Source organism: Pyxicephalus adspersus, chromosome 4 (genome assembly GCF_032062135.1).
Source record: "Pyxicephalus adspersus chromosome 4, UCB_Pads_2.0, whole genome shotgun sequence".
NCBI lineage: Eukaryota > Metazoa > Chordata > Amphibia > Anura > Pyxicephalidae > Pyxicephalus > Pyxicephalus adspersus.
This window is the reverse complement of record NC_092861.1, coordinates 9,291,341-9,307,967: the sequence shown is the minus strand read 5'-3', so window position 1 is coordinate 9,307,967 and position 16,627 is coordinate 9,291,341. Positions and strand designations below refer to the sequence as shown.

Genomic DNA, 16,627 nt, shown 5'->3' with positions numbered 1-16,627 from the left:
GCACACTCTATTAGACTATTGATTTTACTTTTAATGAAATAGAGAAGTGAGCTGTGTTTACATAAGCACTACATATTCCCCCATGAAATTACCATCTATCTGAGTGAGCGCTTAGGGGAGATACGAAGGATAATAGGTCTATTTATGACTGCACATCCCTAGAATAGAGGAATAAGGTTCATTATCCATCCTGAACACACTTCCACAATAAACAACCTGACTCAGTTTTCAAGCTTGGTGAAACAAGACCAGGAAATTTGTTTTTAAGCTTAAAATACTAACTATGATAGTAAGAAAAATATTGTATCAACCATTATAACAGCAGCATCACAGCCAACAATAGCAATAATTGCAACAAAACAATTAACTATCGTAGGTAAAAAGGGAATCTTTATAATACGAGAAATCCCATCTTTTTTTAGTAAATTGGGATTATTTTGCATTTCTCCCTTCTTCTGGCCCACCACCACCCTTGGAACTCCCCAACGTCCTCGTCAGACTTGACAATGGATGTCATGGGTTCTCTTCCCCAAGTGGATTTATACGAATATATATTTTGAAATGTATGAAATAAATGAATATATATTTTGAAAAATTATATATGAAAGCGGTGGTGGAGGAGGACACTATGGAATTACAACATTCATTTTGGAAACCAAAGTATCTTGATGATACACCAAGTGGGAAGGTCCATGACACCCCAGTGCTGCAGGGCATCATTCAACATGGAAGACATTCAGAGCTTTTTTGTTATGTACACACGTCAGATGATTCTTGTCCGTCCAGGCGGATCCATGAACGATGAATGTCAAATGATCCTAATACTAGTGAAGGAGAGAGAGCGCAGCGAGCTGCCGCTCCATCGTTCTCCCCTCTCCATAGAGCAGAAAGGCGCTGTATATACAACGCTTGTTCAGTCTTTTATCGTTGGAGAGGATTGTGAAAGATTTATTTCAACGATAAAATATTGAACATGTTTATGCAGCCTAACACAGCTAGAATTTTTTTTATTTGAGAAGATTCTGGGCAAACAAAATTTTTTACATTTTTTTGCAAACATCAAGACATTTGGTGGAAATGCATTGGGAGTTCAGAAAATGGGTAATACTTGGATGACTCGCTGGTTTGTAAATGTGCAGTAGGCTTCTGAAGATTACAAAAGCTTCTTTCCCCTATCCTAGATCTGTTTTTGTACAGCCCCTTATTTGCTTTATTATGTTTCTTTTTTATATTGTAGATTAAGAAAGAAAAACAGTAAATGATGTTCGTTTTCTTCTTTTGCGTACTTGTGCCTGTCAATCATTCTCCATTCCCACTCTCTGTGTATACAACATGTAATCTATTCTATCTCTCCACCGGTGCCACAAACTTGTATACGAATGGTGATATTCCTCTCCACAGGAAAAATAAACACCAAGCCAGATATGAGGAATAACATTGTTTTCAGTGCAACCACAACAATGTAACATAACCCAGATGTCATTCATCTGAAAAACGTCTTCCTAAAATACAGTAGAAAAAAAAACTGCTCTGCCGAGCTTCCTTTTAGAAACATTTAATTGATAGTGTGGGGAGAAATTACTAAGCACCCACATCAACCAATCAGAAATATTTTATATACATGATGTGTTCTTTCCTTTCCTCCCACCATAAAAACTTGATGTCTGGGAAGCCGTGAATGCCTCTAATAGGGATTTGCCATCACCAGTCCCTGGTGCCATCTTGAAAGGGCTTTGGAAGAACCAATAGTACTTTGTAACCTCTGACCAAGTCTGAGCTTTTATGTAAGAAGGTGAGAAGTTGTATATAAGGCAACAGAATCAAGAATCAAGAATCAAGAGTCCTTAAATGCACAGAATTCCAGTTCCCCAAATCCATAGCATTCTTTCAATTGAGGTCCTTGGCAATTACCCAGTTGGTACCCCCTCTAAAAAATCCTTTAAGGGAAGGTGCAGATTTATTAAATACATTAATGTTTCCAAAACCATTACATTCAAAACAGTTTGCAGAGTGAAAGTTGGAGACCTTTTATGGGAGAATTGGTAATGTTATCAAAGCCATGCTGGACCTTGCCGTTCAATGGCTATTGGAAAGCCAGGCAGCTTCTTTGCAGCATTAATGGTGGGGTGTTCAAGTCAGGCTGGGAATTGAAGTTCCCAAGCAGATTGAACTGCATTTCAGTCCCAATGTTCTCTACTCCGATGGCCAAGCCCTCTTGCTGTGAACATGCAGGTGCCTCCTGGAAGTGCCTGGTGACTTTTAGGCGTTTTCCAGTAATTAAAAACTCATTAGTCTGTTTCTTTTCATCAGGGTGACACTTTGGGCTGGATAGCAAGCTGCAGACTGACGCCTGGAGGTTTACAGTTCCTACAGACTGGGAGCAGAATCTTATCAGATTCCAGGTCCCTCTACTCTGCCAAAACTCCAGCCAGTCACAGAGGACATTAATAGATTCAGAGTGCATTTAAAGGTGCCAGTAGGGATGAAAAATTGGGTGAAAAAGTTTGGAATAAGACTTTGCTGTGTATAGCTGCCCTTTATACAAGACACCCTAAGCTAATAGATATACAATAAGGTATCTAAAATAGTTCATTTGGTAAATATAGCTGGGTGAGGTTCATGTCAGTGTGTATATTTAATCCTTATGCAACTCCTTCTATTGTCTCCAGCACCCACACCAGTCACCCATTTCAGGATTGTTCCTATAATGTGCTGCAGATCCATATAACACCAACCGAGAGAAGAATAGGGGAGTCTGTCTGACACTGTGGATACTTTAAAGTATATGCCACCATTAAATATTATTTCTATAATACAGTAGAAAATACCTTTGATCTGCCAGTTATACAGGAAACTCTTAACTTCCTCATCCAGGTGACACCGTTCAGTCCTGTAGTCTTGCTGGACTACAGAACTTTGCTTATCCTCCATCTATCTTTGTACCCTTTCCCATGCATGGCTCCATTTATTTCCCAGCAATACAATGCTTCTGCCTGGGCTCCCAAGAGCATTTCCTCTTTATGTAGGGAAAAGAAGCCGAAGTGCAAGAGACATGCTTACATCAATAGGAACTGGCCATCCATTAGATTCCTCTGCAAGGTTACAAGTCTGGGACAAGGTCTAGAGGGGGCGAGGGAAGTTTTGGGATAAATATAGGTAATGCCTTGACATATATTTTAAACTGTCATCTAGTCCTACTTTGTGCCACGACTTGTATGATACGTGCCTCTCGGTGACCAAAGCAAATGCACATTGCTAATCATGCTTTTTGCCCTATAGTAGTAGGCCGTTATCACAGCTTAGGTAAGCAGATACGGCCGGATAATTGCTTGACAATAAACTTGAACTAGGCAAAGATATCCTGGTTGTTTCAGCACTACTTAGATTTTTTCTTCTCCCAAGGTCATCTTAGATACTCCATCCAATCATGCCAATAATGAAAGTATCTATACCTACCTGATCTTAACTATCCAGATAACGTTTTGGCAACTTAAGTGACCCTTTAGGTCACACTAAATATATAAACTATAATATTCCTATAAAATTATATGTGTGGTTAACATATTTGATGCCTGGTAATTACCTGGAAATGTATAGATGTCCAAAAGCCTTGAGACAGTTGCTGGTTGCCGCCATCTTGGAAATGATGTTAGCAGCCCCAGGAACAGGACTGGTGATAGAAGAAGGCAAACTGGACAATTGACCATAGCACCAACTGACTTTACATTTGGAGATCCCACTTTATAGTTATTTGGGCATTCAGGACCCCTACTTTCAATTTGCCCAGAGCTTGTTTTGTCGAAAACTATCCCTGCCCAGTAGACCCAGAGCTGTCATTCAAGAGACACTCTATGATATTCTCCTTCTATCCACCCCCTGAAAGCTACAATATAGCTTATATATGAAGGTATGGGAGTGAATTAGCTTGTCCAGCATAGCCAATGTTTAGACATTCCCAGAAAAGGAAAGAGCTACAAAATGCAAGGAAGAAGAGGTCTGTGCTAGATAATTGACTCCTTTTGGAGTCATTACATCTTATAGCAAGCTTTGGGGCACATTACAGGTGAATAAAAAATGATGGTAATAAAAAATGTTTACATAGTAATGGTCTAATACTATAGCAATTTGCAGGCTGGGGACTGTTTCCACGAAGAAATAAATCATGGTACTCTCCAGCAATAGAAAATACTCAATGGCTGCCCATGTCTCCTACTTTTTATCTGTTGGGGTCGGTGGTGTTTCATAAATGTCTTCAGCATTCAGCACTTTTTAGATAGAATGTCTGAAAGCTACTTCCAAACATACCATGGTTCTTCTCCTTTAATCCCAAAGTCACTAAAGAACCCAGTAAGGATGTAGGAGTTAAAGTACCAAGCAATAAAATTTGTTAGGTGCACAGACTCCTGAAAGTGCGAAATGATGAAGGCTGCTGGAGCCAAGGTTAGGTAGAAGACATAATAATGTAAAGTCAGGCCTTTGTGCATTATCTATATGTTCTTGGCTCTGTGGACTCATGTAGCGTCATAGAAATCAGCCCTCGTCTGCTCCTAAACTGTCAAAAAGTTACAAGGTTTCAACAGTCCCAATGAGTGATCAAGGGGGAGAGGAGACTGGGAATATGCTTTCTTCTGCCTGCAGTAGGCTGATGACTTCATTTACCTTACAAGCCTTTATCAGGCAAACCTGGGCAGTTATCGTACTGCTTTTCCAATGATTAAAGGTTTACTGTTCCACTTACTTGTATGTATCTGGATTGTGGGAGGAGGTTCATACAATCTCTATGGTTGTATATTTTATGAGAATTTAAACCATGCTGAACTGACGTACATGGCGGGCTTTATGTATACAGCCCGATTTGGCATCAAGGCTGAATTATTTTCTGTGTCTGTAAGCTGTTCTGGAGCCCATGATGAACAACTCTCCCTCTCTCACTCTCTGTTTAGGTGAATCAAAGGTTAGGGGATTTGCTGCTTAAGGGTTGAATTATTGCATGTTAATTCTGCAATAATCCAGTTAAGACACTTTAAGTACAAATAAAACATTGAGATGGTAATTGCCCTAAATCCACCCAAGTTCTGACTGTTTTATTTACACATAAAACCATTATAAATGATTTCACAGAGCAAACAGCATCGTTAAGAGCTCACAGATAGATCCGATCGCCTTGCTCCTCCGTTCTGTGTATTTTAAGGATTGTTGCTCCCAGACACACTAATACTGTTTGTAAGCCTGACAAGATTGTAGAGAAAATACAGTATTCTTTTTGACAGATATTTTTGAAACTCTGATAAATCAAAATTGTTTTTTTTAAAGAGAATTTGTTTTTATGCTTTGAATGGCCAAAGTGACAAGAGTCTCCTAACCTTGGACCCCTTATATTCACCCTGTATGTTCCAATGCTCCAGCAGAACCGCTATAAAATGCTTGGTGTTGCTGGGAAAAGGGGAACATGTCGGGGAATACGATGCATAAGGGGTGACAATATAAATCATTGTGTCATCATCCAATGTGGAGCTTCCATAGGGAGGAGAATGGGTAAAATGTGGGATGAGGCTGGACTCTTTGGCCTTATGTTGAGTCCCTTTAAATCTGGGTTTCCTGACCTTTTTAACATGGCCGAATCCTTAAAACAACGTTTGAAGTCTTCAGGGAACCCCTAATATAATTACTATATCCACAGCTGCTATAAATTTTAAATTCACAACTCAAAGTATATTAGTGTAGTGGTCAGCAAGAAGAATGTCACCAGAGATAGCCAAAAAGATCATTGGTGTTACCTAAACTGACTTAAGAGGTTCAAACTGCTCATTGCTTAAGGAACCCCCAGCAACCTCTGCCTCAATAGGTTTCTTAACTACTTATTTTTAAACTCAAGTAACGGATCTAGTTCTAGTTTTTATTTGGGCATTGATTTGTTGAACCTGGCTGCTCAGTTAATTAAATCCCTGAGGTACACACCTCAGATGATTCTCACCCAATAAGAACAGTTGTGCCCATTTGGGAGAGAATCTGACGTGTACAATGGTTGCCCAACATCGTTCATGGATCCATCCTGATGGATCCATGTACAACGGATGGGGAATGACGCTATACAAGTCAATGCTTATAACATAGTGTGCATGGGAACCAAATGGTTCTGGAGGAAAATTTATTAGTAAATCTGCATGGTCTCAAAAATCTCTTTTTTGGGGAATGGAAGATAAAGCCTTGTTTGTTTTACGGGGCAATATTAACTCTAAGCTTTCCTCATTTTGTGCTCCAGTTTGGAGAATTTTCAATAGAAATAAAGTGAAATAACCCTAGAGATTTTTCACCAGCTTTTTTTTATTATGATTCTATATGTGGCTCAAAAATAGTCACTTAAGTTGATCTACCTTTGATGAGCATCTACTGGATACTGAATGATTGGCATGGTCACTGTGGTCATTTGATGATTATGCCAATATATGCACCCATATAAAGCTTAGAAAATATTGCCGGGGTGATTAAGGGTCAATTACAACAAAATGAGTCAAGCATGCCTAGAGAGAGGCTTCAAAGGAAATCCAGACTGGATCACCTAGAGTGGTGTTTATTCACCAAACCATTTGCCAAGATGAAATATCCGTGTATGACACTGGCTTCCTATTCAATTATACAACAACTTAGAAAGCCCACACATGTGCTGCCATCTTTGTGTTCACTTTTGGATTTGGCTGGTCTGGTTCTGTAAATTTCATTGACCCAATTCTATGGTTCCTGTACAAGTTTAATATTGCCAACCTTTGAGTATGTCCTGGATCCGGCTCTTCTGGCTACCATGGCCTGTGCGTACTGTTGACTTTGTACGTAATTTGCATGTCCCGTCCTTGGCTTACAGAACAAACTAGATCTCACTGTCATGGCTCAAACACTCAGGGATTGTGGACGCTTACTCCCTATATATACACATGTAAGATGTCAATGAGGTTTTCAGAGATGTAGGGATTACCACTGTCTACACAACACCAGCACACTGGGAACATAACAAACTATTGTACTTCTAAACTGCATATAAACTCTCAGAATTTAACACGTATGCATTGTATTACACAGTTGTTACTCTTATTGATGGTGTTACAAAGTACACATATGGTGGTTTTAGCATACTGAACACAAGAATTTTTTTTTTAGATATTGCGGATTTATAACACAACATTCAGATAACACAACATTCAACATAATATGGTTATATTGTGCATATTGTAGTTATTCACCATCAGCCCAGGACTGCGTATAGTAAAGTCTATTATGATATCTGAGCCATCATTCTCCTAATGGAGGTGGCGGGGGACATTTGACATATCTTGCTGTTCGTGTTCAATACTAATAAAAATACAGCTAACACTTACTCCCAAGAAAATGATTATCACATTTCCTTATTGATTGGGGACCTTAGAAGGTCTACATGGTATTAACGCTCTCCAAGACTGGAGAAGATAGACTATTATGGGAGAACTTGAACAATCCAGCAAACCTTATGTCTGCAAGGAAAGAGAGCAGCAAGTTACCCATTTGAGTAACCTAGGCTATGTACACACGTCATATGATTTTCACCTGATATAAACGGTCGGGCCCGTCTCAGGCGAGAATTTGACACGTATACATGATGGATCCATAGAGGTTAGCACTCTGGGCTTTGCAGAGCTAAGTCCTAGGTTAAAATTTAAGCCAGGACATTATCTGCATACAATTTGTAGGGTCTCTCAGTGTGTGTGTGTGGGTTTCCTCAGGGTACTCCCACATTCCAAAAACATGCAGTTAAATTAATTGGCTTCCCCCCAAAAAAAATTGACATTAGACTGTATTGTGACTGAGGTAGGGACATTGTGAGCCCCTTTGAGGGACAGTTAGTGAAATGACTATTGATATTGTAAAGCGCTGCGTAATATGTCGTCGCTATATAAATACTGTGTAATATTAACAATAATAATAATAAACGACAGACAATGCACAACCGCAATACAAGTGAAGGGAGGAAAGAGCAGCTCCATCTCTCCCACCCTTCTCCATGGAACAGATTGGCGCTGTATGTACACTGCTCATTTGTTCATTTTTCAGTTTTTGTCACTGGAGACGATTATGAAAGATTGTTTCCAATGATAAAAAATTGAATGCGTGCACGCCGCCGCACTCTGCAGTCTATATAGCGTTATCTTGTTAATACTCGGATCAGTTTCTTAGCTAAATTGTAAATAAGCTGGAGAATGATGTTCTGTTAACTTTATATATATATATATATATATATATATATATATATATAATACTAATTGTATATATATATCAAGTACATCTAACATAAACCTGGGCAATTTAAGCTGCACATCTACAATATATTATACTTCAAATAAAATTATGTGTCAAAATGAAGAGGTGATCCAGGAATATAGTCAGCTAAAGTTATATAAAAAATATAAAATAGCTCAGCCCCAACACCCCATTCCCCCAGCTTCTTTATTGGCTGGCTGACACAATAAAGGGCCAATAGAGAGGCTGAAATCAGTAGGGTCATGGCCAAGCTGTACTGGAAAGATTTACATATAACTACTTGTATACTGATTATTTTGTTATGCAGTTTTTGCAGGAAACATTTTTTGCTTAAAGATTTTTTTTAATAATATTTTTATTATTGGCCACATTTTTATTACTACGTTAGTTGTATAGCACTCACAAATGTTTCAACAAATATTTACTGAAAGATGCGTCGGTTCTCCTGAAGTTTGCTATTGTATTAGTTTTTTTCTATATTCTTGGGATTCTGAGAGGTATTTGCTTTGCATGCTATAGCACTACAGCCATGAAATATAAATCAATAAATCATGACAAATGGTTTTTAGAAGCTGTATTTCCTAATGTAAGAAAAGTTTCACATTAATCAACCAATCAGTTTAAAGTTAGTCCATTCAAAACGGCCATTTTATTACAATTTTACTTTTCCTAATTTAAAAACATATTTCCACTGCCCAGACACAGAGCTCAGCTAAACTGCTTTCTGTTCTTATACAAATCTCCAGATTACTCTGCAACATCAGCGTAAATGAAAGGGAGATTTAAGATTTTTGCTTCATCTCCGACTGGCCTTTCACACAGCGAACTGGTTTCATAAGAGACTCAAATTAATTTTTTGTAAATTTATTTTACAGGCTTTTAAAAGTTTTACCATCAAAAATTGGTTCGAGCTTTTAAAAATAATGCACATGTAGTAACTTGGACTGTTATGACACTTACACACTTTCTGAAAGAACTCTTTTCTTGTGTTTGGTATATAACATCACCCCAAGAAAAAATATTTTTTTAAAAATGAAACACTTATAAAGCGAAACATGGCACTGGTTGTACAAGAAAAATACTATATCACAAATATAGACACATTGAAAAGAACCTCCTTCTACCAAACAAAAACACACATACAAGAAGACACACACATATATACATATATATAAAATATTAAATTAACATGTAAAATAATAATAACAAAAATTAATAAATGAATACAATTATATTGTTAATAATTATAATGCATATATTGTATATAAGTAAAATAAAAAATGTTTTTAAAGTATGAAAAAATATAATTTACACAAAATAAACATGTATAAATATATTAATCATTAAGAACAAATGTTGAAAATATAATGATATCATTTCCCACCTATCCATGAGATAAATCATAAATTCCACATTTAATTGTCTTGATTTAAAAAAACGTTCTTTTTAGAAAAACAAGAATACTTGTTTTTACAAGAGTAACTTTTTACAAGAGTAACTTTATACTTTTCATTTTATCTATAAATATGCTGACAGTTACATTTATGTTTTATTTTACTTTTTTTTTTTATTATTTTGTTTCTTAATTTTAATTTACATTAATTGTTGAGAATGCTTGTAAATCTTATAATACTTCTAGAAGACTTTTAAAACCTTTGACATTTTAAGCTAATATTCACTCATAAGGTTTAAATAACTTTTGATGGGAACAGAAAACCATGTACAAAAAAGTTATGTTATTACAAAGATTAGAAGTTAATGGAATGTTCATTAAATAGATAACTTAATCGTTTAGTTAATGGGAAAAAAAATTCTTACGATTGCACTAGGATGTTTAAGGCAGAATTTTTTTTCTGCTGTGAAAAATGTAATCTAAATTTTTTTAAATATTATTTGTATAAATTTATATATATATATATATATATATATATATATATATATATATATATATATAAACTATATATATATATGAATAGTTATAGATATTTCCTTTTCTCAAGATAAAAACAAGGTTTGATATATATATAAAAAATAGATTATATATAAATATATAATATATTATTTGGATATACACAAAAAATATGCTCCCACCATTACACATTATTGACACAATAACAAAAAAAAAAATATTGGTGTTTATGTATTATTACTACAAAAATTTTTGTACAGTGCAGGTAAAAACAAATAATATCACCTATAATAACACAATAACTGTTTTATTTTAAGCTGCTTTGGTAATGATTAAATTGACAGAAAAAAGAACTTAAAATGATAAAGCAATAAAATACCCATTCTAGAAAATTGTTTTGTAAATACATATTCAAAAGTCATCATACATAAATATATACTTTTAAAGGACGATGCTTATCATTTTATTATTTTAAAAATTCAGTTTATAAAACAGTTTTTTTAAGGAAAAAAACAAATGTTTATGCCGAAATGCAGCTTCCTTTTAATTTAAAACATTTTTTTCTCCTTGAACTTCTTCCTAGAATAAAATTGTTTTAGCCCTACAATTTAGCCATCTTAATACTGAGCACCCATCATGGGCTGCGTTGGCTGAAATTGTGTTCTTATTCAGAAATGTAAAATAGAAAGTTACCTTTATTTGTCAGTGCTCAGAGGGTCCTCGCTCCTGAGCTGAAACACATGGAAGCTGAGAAAGCAGACTCTCAGTCCTGGGCTCTTTCCTTTGGAATTTGATAACATTAAAATAGATAAGAAAGTGGTTTATTAACCTCAGAGCTTCTAGGGGCTTTCACAAAACTCCTCTGTCTTATCCAAACTCCTAATTCACTACTATAGTCTTTTCTCAGTGATACAAGGGGATCATTTGTGACATTCCGGAGGGTTTTGTGGAAGAAAATAAATTTACCTAAATTGTAACCGTGCCTATAAAATGTTTCCCGCAAATATATTTGCTGCACAGATACAGTCATAATACTTAGATAAGACACTTTACTAAAGGTAAACTTAGAAATGGATTGATTGTCACTCATGAACAATTTCAGTTTCCTCTGTGATTAATGGGGAATGAGTGAAATAGAAAGTTTTCATTTTTCTGGAACTTCACGAAAAGTTTTTTTTAAAAGTTTACCATTTTGGCAAAAGTCCTTGGAATTAATGAGCAAGATGAAATGAATGCTTTTTTGTTTAGTTTTAGGGATGAGGTTAAAGACTGCTGTATTAATATAATTATTATTAATAATAAACTGTATTTATAAAGCGCCAACATATTATACAGCTCTGTACAACAAATAGGGGTTGAAAATGACGAATACAAAAAATGACACAGAGTAGAGGACGCTGCCCAAAAGAGCTTACAATCTAAGGTTATGTACACACATCAGGTGATTCTCGTCCGATAATAGCCTCAGGGCTGATATTGGACGAAAATTTGGAGAGTGTACAGCCCTCATCGTTCATCGTTCCCGACGACCATCCTGGCGGATTTACGGACAATGAACCATCATAATGAAAGTGAAGGGAAGAGAGCACAGTGGGGTGCCGCTCCATCGTTCTCCGCACTCTATAGAGCAGAACGGTTCTGTATGTCCAGCGCTTCTTCATGCATTGTGCAGTCTTTTGTTCTTGGAAGGGATTGTGAATGATCCAGTCCAACGAAAATTATTGCACGTGTGTACATAGCCTAAGGCGTGGCGTGATCTCTTTGATTGTAAGCTCTTCTGGGCAGGGTCTTCTCTTCCTCCTGTGTCGCTGTCAGTATCTGTAATTTTCAACCCCTATTCAATGTACAGTGCTGCATAATATGTTGGCGCTATATCTAATATTAATATTATTATTAATAATAATAATAATAATAATGTGAATCCCACAGAAGAATTCCCACTGAAGATTCTCAGTCCATTTAACGGATAAATAAATTAGCCAAACATAGTTTTTTAAACCATTATGTACTTCATTATGTGAAATGTGGGCAACAGACTTAGAAAAGGCAATAAGGAGGCTTTTGGATAAACCAGCACCCCACAATAAAAGGGTTGCCTAGAGTAGTCATAGTGCCAGTAAACTGGAAGCTATATTAGGTAAAGCTGACAGACTGTAGATAGAAATCAGTTCTACCTCCTTGGTCATAAACCCCTTTGCTGCATATTTTTATTATTTTGTTTGTTTTTTCCTATCCTGTATTCATGGCAATTTTTTTTCTGCAAGCCTTTCTGGAAAATAAACTTATATATTATATTAGGAGGTTGTATATTATAGGTATGCTGTTTTTATTTATTTATCCTTTTAAATGTGTTTTGATGTGTTTTTTTCTTTTTGCTGCTTATAGTGAACTTTTTTTATTGGGTCATTTTTGTGTTTTTTTTTTCTTTATATGGACATTTTGTGATGTTTAACGCAAAGCATTCATTATCTGTATTTGCGGCTGCCTTTTGTTCACAGCACACTAGTGTATCATTTAAAAGAAAAACAGAAACTAAGTGCAAGAACAGTGCACACCTCAACCTCATCACATTAGGTTACATTCACCGCACCCTCCCATCCCCACAGATACAATAAAAGTTAAGCAAACATCAGCTTGACCTGATAAAAAAAAAATGTCCTGCTACTGTCCGGTTGTGAGTGGTAATAAAATCTCTGAGCTCTTTGTTTCTAGTAAATGTAAACCTAGCCTTGATATTTAACACACAAGGCCAGAATTAAAACACAAGATTCACCAATATTAGACTTTAATGGAATTGACCTATAAATTTGGATGCCTGGGTGAATCAAATATAGCACATTCACAAGTGTTTTGGCTCATATGGATTTTAAACAAAATGAAAAAAGTACCTACTGAACAAACTTAATATTAAAAAAAGAAAAACATTTTTTGAAGTGTATTTTTTCTAACTTTTGCAGCTTAAAAGACCAAATTACGTTTCCATTTATGTGATTTTTTTATGATGGGGAAATCAGAATTTTTCTTTAATTTTCCTAACATTACTCATCCATGATGCTTAACACTTTTTTCTATAAATAGAGTCTTATTGCCTTGGAAGTGTAATTTCATCTTTTTTTTTACTTTTGGGTAGAGTGCAGAAAGTTTTGATCCTCTTTTAGGTATTGTTGTTGGGTTTCTCTTAGATCAGATTCCTCCAGACTTTGTTAAAGTTCTTTGAGCAACGGGCATTGGTAAAATATTTCCTTCATGGACTCAGGTAAGGGGCAATTTTACACTAACATCTCTTGCAAAATGGACGTTTTATATTTCATTGGGACACAACAACTCTCTTTCTTGTCTGATCATTGCAAAATAGTTGATTTATTTTATAATACCTGGAATCAACATTCTCATATATGACAATGGTGTTAAAACATTTACACATTGTACAATGAGCCGTAGATATACCAATTTTAAGTTAGGCTCTCTGGGACCTGAACAGTAATTTAAGGTTTCATTTGGGGTAATAAAAAGTTGTTAGAGCTGCATTAGAGAGATTTTTTTCTTTCTTCCTGTATTAGCAGACTTTGATCAATAAAGAGGAGTTCCAGTTTGATTACCATTACATGAAAGGGATTTTCTTGTGGCAGACTCTGATTCCTGTTCTTCCTTTTTTGCTGAAATACACCAAAATAAAGCATTGTGCAATCAGCAACTCTGCAAAGTGCTTCTATTGATTTTTGGAACAAATACACCTGCTATTGAGAGACTGATAGAATCAAGTAGGATATATTCAAACAGGAAAGTCAACAAGACTATCGAGTCTTTCCCATTCAATCAGAAATAAAGATATCAGAAAATTGTACACTATTTTACATCCATCGGACCAATAATCCATCTCAAAGATATGGAGAATATAAGGAGAGTTATAGTATAGCCAAAAATAACCACTAGCCCATCATCTGATATACTTTTGTGGCTCAGAGAACCAAACTTCTACAAGCAATAAAACTATACTGCAACTATTTTACACTATGACTTGCCATACATGGGGGGATGTAGTTCCAGTTGGTTTTAATGGAGCAGTACACAAGTGGCCAGGTTTGTGTTTTGTCAGTTCTCATTTCCCATTGCTCCCTGCAGTGCCACTGACATTTTTCCCGGTTTGGGATCTTCGGCTATCTTGATTGGCCAGGCTTCCATGTATGCCTGTATCTGAATGGAAATTAATTTACTCTAATTGCACAGTCTGGTAAGTTTTATTGCACAAGAGAAATAGCAAATTTGTTCTGCTTGGGCTTCTGATATGATCCTGTATGGTGCTACCCTCCAAATCATCAATATATATATTGGAGCTTCCATAGTCCAGCTCAATTCTCCACACTTTATCTTCTCAGTACTCAGAGGTTCCTTTGATATTCTTCACCTCTCTCTATTGAGAGATATTCAAATCTTTTACAGCAGTCATTGGTCGGAAGGTGTGACCAGGTACATGATTAATATATCTCTGGGAATGATCATTGGCCTGGTTACCACCATGCACCTACCAGCACCGTTCTTCACCAGATCAATGCAGCTCCCCCAGCTCTGATCACCAATACGCGGTAGAACTATTCCTATTCATGGTCAGATCATGTGGGGGGAGAAGATAATGGTAGTGTTGGGGTACAATTGCTGCATAAGACAACAAGAATTCCCAACCAATGGTCAACCAAAATATTGATCAAACGTCAATCAGCATGAGTAGGTGGGTTCTGGCATCATGACGTCGCTCTGGGGGAAGTTTCTTTGAGTGACACATGACTCCGCGTGCATGTGCAGGGTTTAAAATTTGGAATGTAATAGTCCGTGAGGTCCGAAAGGTTGGCGACCACTGCTCTAACCCTTCAAACCAGCTTATCCATTCCTGAATGTATACAGATCGAATTCACCTGCACTCAATGCCAAGCAGATTATACTTGTTCAGGGTCCTGCCAGCCGATCCCATGGTGTCATGCACTCAAATATCTATGAGCCTGTAAGGTCTAATCTAAATTAGCACTCCGAGGGCTCAACACAATGCTCTGTATATTCCAAGCACCATCCATTCCATGGCCCTGATTTGTCAAGCCTTTAAACAGCACTTAAGACATGTAAGAGTGCCCATACTGTCAATATTGTTCCATGTAAGTTTAGCATGGCCTAATAAATTGCCTCTGAAAACTAAAAAGCTTTATGTTAAAATTTTATTATCATCTAAGCAAAGCCCAGATATGTGAAAAAAGAAAATTAAGTCTCTGGCCTGCCATTTCTGCAAAATCTCTGGGCACAGGGCCACCAAACTGCTTATCCCAGCAGTAAAATGAACAGTCACTGAAAGATAATGATCATGTACCTGGTGTGGAATGCTCCTCAGCAAAAAATTTGGCACGTCTAAGGACATTCTAATATGTGTATAAAAAAAAAAGTAAGAGGTTTTTTTTCAATAAGCCTTCATTGACTTCTGAAGCTGCAAACACTGTGGAGCAATATATACCCAAATTTAAAAAAGCACTAAAATAACTTTTTTAGTTCAGCCTTAGCCGGTTCTTCCTTCCTTTTAATGACTCAAAAGTTCATCTTACCCAGCTTATCCACTAGCAGTGTCTTTGGAGCTCAGCTTATCATTCTTCACCACTAACAGTGACTCTATGGGCTACCAGTGACATAGAAACCCACTGACCTTCAAGTGTCTAATACATATACTGAATAAACTCACTGGAAGGGGGAGCTGATCTGCTGAGAGAGCAAGCTGTGAACATGGAGGATGAATTTCTCTATAACGCCTTCAGCCTTGACAGTGACAATGAGGGCTTGTTTTAAAGCTTGGTTACTGATTGCAAACTCTGTAGTTGTAGTTTCTGTAATTGCAAACACTGTGGGGCAATTCATCTTTACATTTCAAAAGGGATGCAATAAAGTTTATGTTGTTTTTCAACAGCTCAGCTTCCCTTCTGACTACCTCCCATCAGTAACTTAGCAGCTTAGTCTACCCGGCTTTACCAAGAACAATAATTCATCATTCTTCGCCACCAAAAGTGATTCATGAGCTATGGTCCCCTCTCCTGTGAGTGACTTAGAAACCCCCTAACTCCTAACATTTAATGTGTACACTGAGAAAGCAACCTGAAAGGGGAGCTGAGCTGCTGAGAGAGCAATATGTGAACTTTGAGGGCAAATTTCTCCACAATGCCTTCAGCTAGAAAGGACAATGAGGGCTTGTTTTAAAGCTCAGTTAATGCTTGTTATGAATATGTACATACGAGAATGTCCTTACCCTAGCTACAGGTTTTTTAAGTACAATTTCAACTTGATGAATAGGAGTGCACATACTCCTGGGTTTATATTATGAGTTCACCCGTATTGGAGTGACAGCTCTGTTAAGCCTATCAATAGTTAAGTAAAGTTAGTTGACCAAGACATTCAGATCAATTA

The 16,627-nt window shown here is 36.6% G+C and overlaps 1 protein-coding gene across 1 annotated transcript in view; it reads right to left on the bottom strand.

The window, feature by feature from the left end:
- Window positions 1-10,927, bottom strand: part of GATA4 (GATA binding protein 4) — a 65,120-nt gene extending 54,193 nt beyond the window's left edge. The window contains exon 1 of the mRNA XM_072407354.1: window positions 10,889-10,927. The gene's annotated coding sequence lies outside the window, so the exon portion shown is untranslated. The remainder of the gene's footprint in view (window positions 1-10,888) is intronic.
- Window positions 10,928-16,627: the final 5,700 nt, after the last annotated feature.